The following is a 13,389-nucleotide window of genomic DNA, read 5'->3' as shown; positions in this document are numbered from 1 at the left end:
GGTTGCAGAGTGGCAATCGTTCGCCAAGCAGAGCATGTGGTTACAGAAGTAAAGGCCATTTTTATAGAAAATACAGAGTTGTGAGTTTCAAAATTCCCACTCCCCCCTCGAAGGGGATTGGCTGACGCGCAAACAGCTGGGAGGAGGCTTGGCCGTCCCGCATGCATCAGGGCCAATCACAGGGCTTTCACGGGGTGCCAGAGCCTATCAGGAGGCTCCTGCTGCCTCAACGCTCCAGCGAATCAGAAGGGAGGGAGGCGGGATGTAGGGAGGGACAATGCATTCTGGAGTGGATTATGGAGTTTTAATGTCCTTAGGCTTATTGAGGCTGGGGATCGGCCTTCCAGAGAAGTCACTTTATTGTCCTGAGATGGGTCTGTGATAAGCATTGATGGCTTAATCCGGGTTTTCCTCTTACAATCAGATAGGGCACAAAGGGGGAACTTTTGTGAATGTCCTTAGTGGGAAGATTTGAAAGAAAAACGGCTTGGAGGAAAAGAGGACTTTCCTAAGGTCATATCCCCCCCCCCCCATTGTTATATGATTAAAAAGTCTGCCAAACGGAAATCCTAATGGTGGCCCAACTCCGAAGTCAAAAGGATTTCCTTGATTATTGTCCATGCAAAGAATGTCCAAAGATCAGAGTCTTTTCATGATCGCTGATTGCTTTTCCAGAGCCAGGGCAGCTTCCTTGTAGATTTCCCCCAAGGAGAGGAGAAGGGGGCAAAAGGGTCAGGGCAAGGTCAAATACATGAAGGGAAATATAGAAATACAGGAGAAAATATGAAAATATAGAAATCATAACACAGAGAGTAAACCCAACTACCTTCCCCCAGTGTCCATAGTTCATATTATTCATAGGAAGGTCCATAAAGGGAAATATCTCCATGAGGGGGAAAGAGAGTCCCTTGTTTGTGAGATGGGGGACCCTCAGGAGCCCAGGTGTGCCTCAGGTGGGAAAAGTCAAATACTTTTGTGGCATGATTTTCAGTAATAAATTGTTACTTTCTGCTGTAAACATTAGGGCTGGGCAGTTTCGTTCGTTAATTTCGTAATTCGTTATTGATTCGTATTTAAATTAGCTTACGATCCGATATTGAACCATTCAGAAGCAACTAAAAATCGAAATGAATTTTTCAATTCATTTCGTAATTGTTTTGTAATTGTTTCGAAATCGTTTCAAAATCGTTTCGTAATTATTTCCGTATGTCTGGTGCAAGTTTTATAGTTGTTGTTTATTTTATCAGTGATAAAAAAAATAAATTATCACACCAACAGTCAACAACAGAGGGAGAGGGAAGCTTCAGAAGTTCCCCCTGTCCCATTTGAAGGTTTTTTTAGCGTATTGCGCGATCGCGTCCGCCATTAACGAATCGATTTGTAATTGTTTCGTAATTTCTGAAATTTCGTATATTTCGAACTTTTTTAAAGAAAAATTTCGGAATTCTTTTAAAAAACGAAACGCAAAAACCCCCTAAAAACGAATCGAGTTTAGAAACAAATTTTTCCGTGGTTGCCCAGCCTTAGTAAACATATGAAAATAGGGCATAAAGCCTTGATTAAATGATACACACCAAACTGACCAAGGCTTAATCCTTATTATCCAGCTTGGCGTCCTTGCCTTTAGCAAAACTATAAGTTACTATCTCTTAAGGGGGGGGGGGGGGTTCATGTTCAACTTCAATCTTAGTTGAGTCTTCAAATCAATTCAGGTCAAGAGACCCAAGATCACCTGGTATCCCACCCCCTCTCCTAAGGTCACTCAATGGGTTTCTGTGGTTGAATGGGGATTTCATCCCAGATCTTCAGAGCCATCATCCAAGGTTCAAACCACGGTGCCACTTGGGTCTCTCCACCTGGAATAGTGTTTTTCTCCTTTCCTTCTACTTTAAGGAACTTTATCATTTTCTTTAATGATACGTCCAAAGTATGGCAGCTTCATTGAGCCATTTCATCTTCTAGGGCAGGGGTTCTCAGCGTTCCTAATGCCGCGACCCCTTAATACAATTCCTCATGTTGTGGTGACCCCCAACCATTACATTATTTTCATTGCTACTTCATAAATGTAATTTTGCTACTGTTATGAATTGTTATGTGAATATCTGATATGCAGGATGCATTCTCATTCACTGGACCAAATTTGGCACAAATACCCAATATGCCCAAATCTGAATACTGATGGGGTTGGGATGGGAGGATTGATTTTGTCATTTGGGAGTTGTAGTTGCTGGGATTTATAGTTCACCTACATTCAAAGAGCATTCTGAACTCTACCAACAATGGAATTGGACCAAACTTGGCACACAGAACACCCATGACCAATGGAAAATACTGGAAGGGTTTGGTGGGCATTGACCTTGAGTTTGGGAGTTGTAGTTCGCCTACATCCAGAGAGCACTGTGGACGCAAACAATGATGGATCTAGATCAAACTTGGCACGAATATTCAATATGCCCAAATGTGAACATTGGTGAAGTTCAGGGAAAATAGACCTTTTCATTTGGGAGTTGTAGTTGCTGGGATTTATAGTTCACCTACAATCAAAGAGTATTCTAAATCCCACCAATGATAGAATTAAGCTAAACTTTCCACACAGAACTCCCATGACCAACAGAAAATACTTTCTGTGATGGTCTTTGGCGACCCCTCTGACACCCTCTCGTGACCCCTCCAGGGGTCCCGACCCCCAGGTTGAGAACCACTGTTCTAGGGAGAGAGTTCGGGCTTCGTTTGCTCTCAGTCCGACGACTAATTTGTTAATTCACCAATTAACATCTCACTTTTTCCAAATGCAGCTGGGATCATTCATTCTACATGCACTCAACAGGAATCAGGATTTGGAACCAATTTAGGGACTTTGCCAGTGGATAAAAGTCAATTTTTCTTTCTTTGAAACAGGAGAATCCAGGAAGTCCTTCCGACCCGAGCAGCCATACATATCAGGTGAGCAGAAGGGAGGGTTCAACATCTTTGGTGGGTTCAAAAAACATGCATGTTTTAAAATTCCACAATAACAGTGTTGGATTTGTATGCGAGGCGTGAAGTGTGTGGAAGAGTTGGATGGTCCTCTGTTGGGAGGGCTTGGATGGTGTCTTCCTTTATGACAGAATGGGGTTGAAAAGGATGGATGGCATTTGGAGATGGCTTCAAACGGTATGATTCTAGGATTTCAAGTCCACTTGGCCTTGGTTACTTTGCAAGAGAAGGAAATAGATTCACAGTGAAGTCGATATTTAGAATTCTAAGGACTGCGGATACGGAGAGTCCGTGCCTGGTGAGGCCAGCGAACCACCAAAGTTCCCAGAAGAATCATAGAATCCTAGAATCAAAGAGTTGGAAGAGACCTCCTGGGCCATCCAGTCCAACCCCATTCTGCCAAGAAGCAGGAATATTGCATTCAAATCACCCCTGGCAGAAACAGGAGAATCCAGGAAGTCCTTCCGACCCGAGAAGCCATACATATGAGGTGAGAAGAAGGGAGGGTTCAACATCTTTGGTGGGTTCAACAGACATGCATTTGTTTGAAAAATCCACAGTAACAGTGCTAGATTTGCATTCAAGACTTGAGGCTTGTGGAAGAGTTTAAGTAGACACTGCATGGTCCTCTGTCAGGAGGGTTTAGATGGTGTCTTCCCTTATGACAGGATGGATGGCACTTGGAGATTGCTTCAAACTCTTATGATTCTAAGATTTCAAGTCCACTTGGCCCTTGGTTACTGTCTCTTTGTAAGAGCAGGAAACAGATTCAAAGTGAAGTCAATATGTAGAATTCTAAGGACCGCGGATACGGAGAGTCCGTGCCTGGTGAGGCCGGCAAACCGCCAAAGTTCTCAGAAGAAGTTAAGACTCACCAATAAAGGCAAATGACAGAGGCTTTAATATACAATCTACAGAAGGGATACATTGTACAGCAATGGATGCCCAAATGTACAGGCATACCCATATTGGAGTGTGTAAAACAGTGTTTCTCAACCTGGGGGTCGTGACCCCGGGGGGGGGGGGTCACCAAGCGGTGTCAGAGGGGTCACCAAAGACTATCAGAAAACACAGTATTTTCTGTTGCTCATGAGTGTTCTGTGTGGAAAGTTTGGCACAATTCTATTGTTGCTGGGGTTCAGAATGCTCTCTGATTGTAGGTGAACTAGAAATCCCAGCAACGACAACTTCCAAATGTCAAGGTCTAGTTTCCCCAAACTCCACCAGTGTTCACATTTCAGCATATTGAGTATTCCTGCCAAGTTTGGTCTAGGTCTGTCATTGTTTGAGTCCATAGTGCTCTCTGGATGTAGATGAACTACAACTCCCAAACTCAAGGTTAATGCCCACCACAGCCTTCCAGTATTTTCTATTGATCATTGGAGTTTGTGTGCCAAGTTTGGTTCATTTCAATAGTTGGTGGGGTTCAGAATGCTTTTTGATTGTAGGTGAACTATAAATCCGAGCAACTACAACTCCCAAATGACAAAATCATTTTTTTTTGAGTGAAGGACATACATTGGGTTGTTAGGTGTCCAAATTTGGTGTCAATTCGTCCAGTGGTTTTTGAGTTCTGTTAATCCCACAAACAAACATTACATTTTTATTTATATAGAGAGTTGTAGTTTCCCACAGTCTTGAGCCTTCTCCACCAAGTAGTGGAGCTGCCTCATTGAACTACAATTCCCAGGATCCCATAGCATTGTGCCATGAAAATTCAAATGGAAGCATATTGAGTATTCCTGCCAAGTTTGGTCTAGGTCTGTCATTGTTTGAGTCCACAGTGCTCTCTGGATGTAGGTGAACTACAACTCCCAAACTCAAGGTTAATGCCCACCAACATCTTCCAGTATTTTCTGTTGGTCCTGGGAGTTCTGTGTGCCAAGTCTGGTTCAATTCCATTGTTGGTGGAGTTCAGAATGCTCTTTGATTGTAGATGAACTATAAATCCCAGCAACTACAACTCCCAAATGACAAAATCATTTTTTTTTTGAGTGAAGGACATACATTGGGTTGTTAGGTGTCCAAATTTGGTGTCAATTCGTCCAGTGGTTTTTGAGTTCTGTTAATCCCACAAACGAACATTACATTTTTATTTATATAGAGAGTTGTAGTTTCCCACAGTCTTGAGCCTTCTCCACCAAGTAGTGGAGCTGCCTCATTGAACTACAATTCCCAGGATCCCATAGCATTGTGCCATGAAAATTCAAATGGAAGCATATTGAGTATTCCTGCCAAGTTTGGTCTAGGTCTGTCATTGTTTGAGTCCACAGTGCTCTCTGGATGTAGGTGAACTACAACTCCCAAACTCAAGGTTAATGCCCACCAACATCTTCCAGTATTTTCTGTTGGTCCTGGGAGTTCTGTGTGCCAAGTTTGGCTCAATTCCATTGTTGGTGGAGTTCAGAATGCTCTTTGATTGAAGGTGAACTATAAATCCCAGCAACTACAACTCCCAAATGTCAAGATCTATTTTCCCCAGACTCCACCAGTGTTCACATTTGGGCATGTTGAGTATTTGTGCCAAGTTTGGTCCAGATCCACCATTGCATGAGTCCACTGTGCTCTCTGGATATAGGTGAACTACAACTCCCAAACTCAAGGTCAATGCCCATCAAATGACAAAATCAATTTTTTTGACTGAAGGACATACATTGGGTTGTTAGGTGTCCAAATTTGGTGTCAATTCGTCCAGTGGTTTTTGAGTTCTGTTAATCCCACAAACGAACATTACGTTATTTATATAGAGACTTGTAGTTTCCCACAGTCTTGAGCCTTCTCCATCAAGTAGTGGAGCTGCCTCATTGAACTACAATTCCCAGGATCCCATAGCACTGTGCCATGAAAATTCAAATGGAAGCCATGGCCCAGGTTTTCATAGGATCCCAGAATCCAAGAGTTGGAAGAGACCTCATGGGCCATCATCCAGTCCAACCCCATTCTGCCAAGAAGCAGGAATATTGCATTCAAAGCACCCCTGACAGATGGCCATCCACCCTCTGTTGTGTATAATTGTTTGGTTTCTTTTTGTTGTCTTTTCAGCCCTTGCAAAAGAGAGCCCTGGATGTCTATGAAGAGATCAAGCATCTCAAATGACAGATCAAGCACCGTTTCCTCTTCTACTTTGGATTGGACTGTGGACCTTCCCATTTGGGTGACATCCCTTCTCCTTTTTGACTGCAAACCGATTCAACACCCATTGACAATACCTAACTACACTGTAGAATGAATGCAGTTTTGATATCGAGCTCTTTTTGGGGGTTCTCCCAGCGAAGAGAGTCCCTAAAAGGACCGTGAATGGGGTCCTGACCTTGGCGAGCGGCCAGCGGATGCCAATTCAATAAGACGCAAAAATATTAAGAATTAATCTCGCCAGAGGCTGAAGAGGTACCCAGCGACCGAAGCGTTTATTTAACGATTCAGCTGAAAAGGATGCGTTACAGGGATGAATCCTCAAGTAAGCATACAGTACAGTGAATTTCAGGCATATTTATACAGGTAGAACAAAGAAATCCTGGTTTGAATCCCCCGCCCGCCTCCTGTCAGTTCCCTCTGTCCTGATTGGCCGGCTCCGGAACAGCTGGGAGGAGGCTTGGCCGCTGGTCCCACCCTCCCTCCAATCGCCGGCCGCTGTTGCCTCCAGAGGGCCAATCAGAGCCCTCGGAGCGCCTCCAGAGATTGTCCAATCAGCGGCCAGGAGGCGGGCTCTAGTTTGACAGCGCAGAGGGGCGGAATGCCTGGGAGGCGACTGCCAGCTGATGGAACACCTTTTGTCTCTTCACGGCAGGGAGGCGGATGGGGGGGACAAGGGATTTCCTGGGTCCTGATAAAAGATGTGTATAGGCAGAAAGGGTGGCTATGGGTGGTGTCTGGATCTCAACCCTGCAGGCGAAGAGGTCCTTTGTCACAGGGGAGCGTGCACAAACACCATGATTGATTTAATCAGTCTGTTTTCCGGGCTTTTGGCTGACAAAATCTCTGGCCTTTGTTTGTCTGAACTCTGAAAAACAAAGCCATAGATTTGCCAGTATTTATCCATGCAATGTCAATATGAATGGAGCTTCTTCCAAGGAAATTGGATTTCCTTAACTGTAATCCCCCGGTCACATATTCTTTTGTAGGGCAAAGTTCAAGAGGGGAAATGCAAGGAAAGGGGTGAGGGTACATTTCATTTCATATCATATAGTTCATATACATTCTTCATAAACCTTCATAAGCTCATAGATTTCATAAAAAGGGTCCCCATCCCATCCCCATCCCAGTAAAGTTTATTAGAAAACCACAGCAATTGATAGAGATAAGCAGCAGAGTTCCTGAGGTATGATCCTTTGCAACAAGGGCATGCACCCACAGGCGGGGGCCATGCTTCCCAAGCAGCTTGGCTTTTGGAGTTCATGGAGGAAGTCCGTGATGCTAGGGCACCAAGTCAATCAGAGAAGGCAGAAAGGTCCGCAAGGAATCTGCAAGTGGTGGAGAGTGGGGCAATGTCCTTTGGAGAACTACATTTCCCTGATCAGGGGCCAGGGTCCAGTGCACCAGCCAGAGAATTCACAGAGAGGAAATAGGAACCCAGTTTTGTGTGCTGGGTCAGGAAGCATTGTCCGGCCCTTGGCGAACTACAAATACTTGGGGGGGTAGATGCTCTGCATCAGTTTGACACCCCTTGAACTGCTGTGGCTCAAGACTGTGGCATCCCGGGAGTTGTGGTTTTGCAAGTTCTTTTGACTTCTCTGCCAAAGAGATTTCAGCTCCCAGGATTCCAGAGCATGGAGCCATGTCAGTGAAAGTGGAATCAAACTGCATTAATTCAATTGTGTAGATGCACCTCCCATCTGACTCAAGTACCTAGCTCTCATTTGGAATTTTCACGGGATAAGTTGGTATCACTGCAGTGTAGCAGGAAGACAACAGAAGCGAACGAGCTGTGCCAATCATCAACAGCTCATCAACTGGCGTTGCGGTGAAGGTTGGAGATGAGCGTCATAGAATCAAAGAGTTGGAAGAGACCTCCTGGGCCACCCAGTCCAACCCCATTCTGCCAAGAAGCAGGAATATTGCATTCAAATCACCCCTGACAGATGGCCATCCAGCCTCTGCTTAAAAGCCTCCAAAGAAGGAGCCTCCACCACACTCCTGGCAGAGAGTTCCACTGCTGAACGGCTCTCACAGTCAGGAAGTTCTTCCTCATGTTCAGATGGAATCTCCTTTCTTGTAGTTTGAAGCCATTGTTCCCTTGCGTCCTAGTCTCCAAGGAAGCAGAAAACAAGCTTGCTCCCTCCTCCCTGTGGCTTCCTCTCACATACTTATACATGGCTATCATGTTCAACAGTGACAAATGCAAGATACTCCACTTTGGCAGAAAAAATGAAATGCAAAGATACAGAATGGGGGACAATGCCTGGCTCGAGAGCACTACGTGTGAAAAAGATCTTGGAGTCCTCGTGGGGAGGAAGGTGAACATGAGCCAGGAATGTGATGTGGCGGCAAAAAAAGCCAATGGGATTTTGGCCTGCATCAAGAGGAGCCTAGTGTCTAGATCTAAGGAAGTCATGCTCCCCATGCTCTATTCTGCTTTGGTTAGACCACACCTGGAATATTGTGTCCAATTCTGGGCACCACAATTCAAGAGAGATATTGACTCTAAGCTGGAATGTGTCCAGAGGAGGGCAACTAAAATGATCAAGGGTCTGGAGAACAAGCCCTATGAGGAGCGGCTTAGGGAACTGGGCATGTTTAGCCTGAAGAAGAGAAGGCTGAGAGGAGATATGATAGCCATGTATAAATATGTGAGAGGAAGCCACAGGGAGGAGGAGGGAGCAAGCTTCCTTTCTGCTTCCCTGGAGACTAGGACACAATGGAACAATGGCTTCAAACTACAAGAGAGGAGATTCCATCTGAACATTAGGAAGAACTTCCTGACTGTGAGAGCCGTTCAGCAGTGGAACTCTCTGCCCCAGAGTGTGGTGGAGGCTCCTTCTTTGGAAGCTTTTAAGCAGAGGCTGGATGGCCATTTGTCAGGGGTGATTTGAATGCAACATTCCTGCTTCTTGGCAGAATGGGGTTGGACTGGATGGCCCATGAGGTCTCTTCCAACTCTTTGATTCTAGGATTCTATGATTCTATGTCTCCTCTCATCCTTCTCTTCTTCAGGCTAAACATGCCCGGCTCCTTAAGCCGCTCCTCATAGGGCTTGTTCTCCAGACCCTTGATCATTTGAGTCGCCCTCCTCTGGACACATTCCAGCTTGTCAATATCTCTCTTCAATTGTGGTGCCCAGAATAGGACACAATATTCCAGGTGTGGTCTAACCAAAGCGGAATAGAGTGTGGGGAGCATGACTTCCCTAGATCTAGACACTAGGCTCCTCTTGATGCAGGACAAAATCCCATTGGCTTTTTTTTGCCGCCACATCACATTCCTGGCTCATGTTTAACTTCCTGTCCACGAGGACTCCAAGATCTTTTCCATACGTACTGCTCTCGAGCCAGGCCTCATCGTCCCCCATTCTGTATCTTTGCATTTCATTTTTCCTGCCAAAGTGGAGTCTCTTGCATTTCTCCCTGTTGAACTTCATTGTGTTAGTTTTGGCCATTCATCTCTCTAATCTGTCAAGATCCCTTTGAGTCCTGCTCCTGTCCTCTGGAGTCTTGGCTTTCCCTCCCAATTTGGTGTCGTCTGCAAACTTGATGATCCTGCCTTCCATCCCTTCATCTCAGTCATGAATGAAGACCCTGAGCAGGACCGGGCCCAGGATGGAACATTCCCACCTAGCTCCAACAGACAAGAGTCCTTTGTCCCATCCTGGTCATTCCACAGATATATAAACCCCTTTTCGTAGTTCCAACAGACCTCACTACTTCTGAGGATGCTTGCCATAGATGCAGGCGAAACGTCAGGAGAGAATGCCTCTAGAACATGACCATATAGCCCCAAAAAACCTACAACAACCCAGAGTTACACAAGGCTTGTGTCTCAAAGAGAACATTTGGACTCTGTATGTATATGTGTTTTTTTTTAATAAACTCTGTAAAAGTCAATGACTTGGTCAAAGGCAAAAGGCTTCCGTGTTTGTGAGTGTGTGCATTCATCTTCATCGCAACAGCCCAGCCCTGCTTTAAGTACTGTTAATATTGTAAACATTTTAATTAATTTAAGATTCAGTCTAAAATACTGATGATCATCAGCTTAGATCAGTGGTTCTCAACCTTCCTAATGCCGCGAACCCTGAATCCAGTCCCTCATGTGGTGGTGACCCCCAACCATAACGTTGTTTTCGTTGCTGCTTCATAACTGTGATTTTGCTACTGTTATGAATCATAATGTAAACATCACATATGCAGGATGTATTTTATTCACTGGACCAAACTGGGCACAAATACCCAATGCAACAACATGTAAATGCTAGTGGGATTGGGGTAGGATTGGTTTTGTAATTTGGGAGTTGTAGTTGCTGGGAGTTGTAGTTCACCTATATCCAGAAAGCACTGTGGGTTCAAACAATGATGGATCTGGGCCAAAACTTGGCATGAATACTCAATATCCCCAAATGTGAACACTGGTGGAGTTACGGGGAAATAGACCTTGACATTTGGGAGTTGTAGTTGCTGGAATTTATAGTTCACTATAATCAAAGAACATTCTGAACTCCGCCAACTTGTAATTTGGGAGTTGTAGTTGCTGGGATTTATAGTTCACCTATAATGAAAGAGCATTCTGAATTCCACCAACTGTGGCATTGAACCAAACTTGGCACAGAGAATTCCCAGGACCAACAGAAAACACTAGAAGGGTTTGGTGGGCATTGACCTTGAGTTTGGGAGTTGTAGTTCACCTATATCCAGAGAGCACTGTGGGCTCAAACAATGATGGATCTGGGCCAAAACTTGGCACGAATACTCAATATGCCCAAATGTAAACACAGATGGAGTTTGGGGAAAATAGACCTTGACATATGCGAGTTGTAGTTGCTGGAATTTATAGTTCACCTACAGTCAAAGAACATTCTGAACTCCGCCAACGATGGCATTGAACCAAACTTGGCACAGAGAATTCCCAGGACCAACAGAAAACACTAGAAGGGTTTGGTGGGCATTGACCTTGAGTTTGGGAGTTGTAGTTCACCTATATCCAGAGAGCACTGTGGGCTCAAACAATGATGGATCTGGGCCAAAACTTGGTACGAATACTCAATATGCCGAAATGTGAACACTGGTGGAGTTAGGGGGAAATAGACCTTGACATTTGGGAGTTGTAGTTGCTGGAATTTATAGTTCACTACAATCAAAGAACATTCTGAACACCAATGACAGAATTGGCTCAAACTTCCCACATGGAATCTCCATAACCAATAGAAAATACTGTGTTTTCTGTTGGTCCTTGGCGACCCCTCTGACACCCCTCGCGACCCCCTGAGTGGTCGCGACCCCCAGGTTGAGAATCACTGGCCTAGAATGACTAGGTTTTCTTGTTACGGTTGCCAGATAAATAAACACTTTCTGAATGTTAAAAAAGGGGAAGTTCCGTTTGGAGGAAGTCCGGGGAAAACACAATTCTGAGAAGAGACGTCACCAGCGAATGGATTTCCCTGCGAGTTTCTGTTTCTAGTTCAGAGTCAGAGAGAAGAAACATGACATGTCATTTGGCGGCCCGGCAGAGAGAAAGGATTTGGAGATGGCTAGGATAATACGTTGCCCCCGAAAACAAACCAATGGGAAGAATTTGCTGTTTGCAGGTGAGTTCCTTGGAGCAGGGGGCAGGGGAATAATCTCTGCAAACTCTGCTCTCAATTGGCTTGAGTTCAACTACAAGTGGAGTGTCCATGCTCTGAAAAGTTTGGTACCAGACGTAACCTGTGTTGCAGATTTCAGAGCATTCACCCACCATGTGTTGTTGAAGCTTTCATGGCTGGAATCACTGGATTGCTGTGAGTTTTCCGTGCTGTCTTGCCATGTTCTAGAAGCATTCTCTCCTGACGTTTCACCCACATCTATGGCAGGCATCCCCAGAGGTTGTGAGTTCTGTTGGAAACCAAGTAAGTGAGGTTTATGTGGAATGATCCATGGAATATTGTCCAGGGTGGGAGAAAGAACTCTTGTCTGGGTTGTTGTAAGTTTTTTCGGGGTATATGGCCATGTTCTAGAGGCATTTTCTCCTGATGTTTCGCCTGCATCTATGGCAAGCATCCTCAGAGGTAGTGAGGTGTGTTGGAAGTAGGAAAAATGGGTTTATATATCTGTGGAATGACCAGGGTGGGACTAAGAACTCTTGTCTGTTGGAGATAGGGGTGAATGTTTCAACTGACCACCTGGATTAGCATTTGATGGCCTAGCAGTTGTTTGGTGTGGCTTGTTAGTGCCTGGGGCAATCTTTAGTTGAGAGGTGGTTAGATGTCCCTGATTGTTTCCTCTCTGTTGTTTTGCTCTTGTAATTTTAGAGTTTTTTTCAACACCAGTAGCCAGATTTTGTTCATGTTCATGCTTTCCTCCTTTCTGTTGAAATTGCCCATTTTCCTAGTTCCAACAGACCTCACTACCTCTGAGGATGCTTGCCATAGATGCAGGCGAAACGTCAGGAGAGAATTCTTCTATAACATGGCCATATAGCCCGAAAAAACGTAAAACAACCCAGTGATTCCGGCCATGAAAGCCTTCGACAATACATTCACACCTAGCTCCAGCAGACAAGAGACCTTTGTCCCACCCTGGTAATTCCACAGATATATAAACCCTGTTTCCTACTTCCAACACACCTCACTACCTCTGAGGATGCTTGCCATAGATGCAGGCGAAACGTCAGGAGAAAATGCCTCTAGAACATGGCCTTATAGCCCGAAAAAACCTACAACAACCCAGTGATTCCGGCCATGAAAGCCTTTGACAATACATTGAACTCTTGTCTGTTGGAGGCAGGTGTGAAGGTTGCAATTTGCCATTCACACAGACCTCAAGCAGACAAGAGTTCTTTCTCCGCCCTGGACAGCATTCCACAGGTATAGAAACCTCACTTACTTGGTTGTTTGCAGTTGAGTTCCATGGAGCAGAGGACAGGGGGATAATTCTGAACTGGTCTCTACAGACTCTGATCCGAATGGGCTTGGACTCCAATACGGGCTCATTGGGATCAATCACATCATGTAACACAATTTGGGAAACAACATCTGTTCCTGTTTCGAAAGTGTTCTTTCCTGGGTTGTTGTAGGTTTTTTCAGGCTATATTTTATTTATTTTATATATTTTATCCCTCTTGTCCTCTGCTGAATGGAGCATTGGTTGGATTTTCTTGGTGGGTCTGTACATATTTTATTTTATTTTATTTATTTGACTTTGTATGACTTGGCCACGGTGGTCCACACTTTGGTTACATCCTATTTAGATTACTGCAACACTCTCTACGTGGGGTTGCCTCTGAAGACTG

Source organism: Anolis sagrei, chromosome X (assembly GCF_037176765.1).
Source record: "Anolis sagrei isolate rAnoSag1 chromosome X, rAnoSag1.mat, whole genome shotgun sequence".
Lineage (NCBI taxonomy): Eukaryota > Metazoa > Chordata > Lepidosauria > Squamata > Dactyloidae > Anolis > Anolis sagrei.
This window is presented reverse-complemented; position numbering follows the sequence as displayed.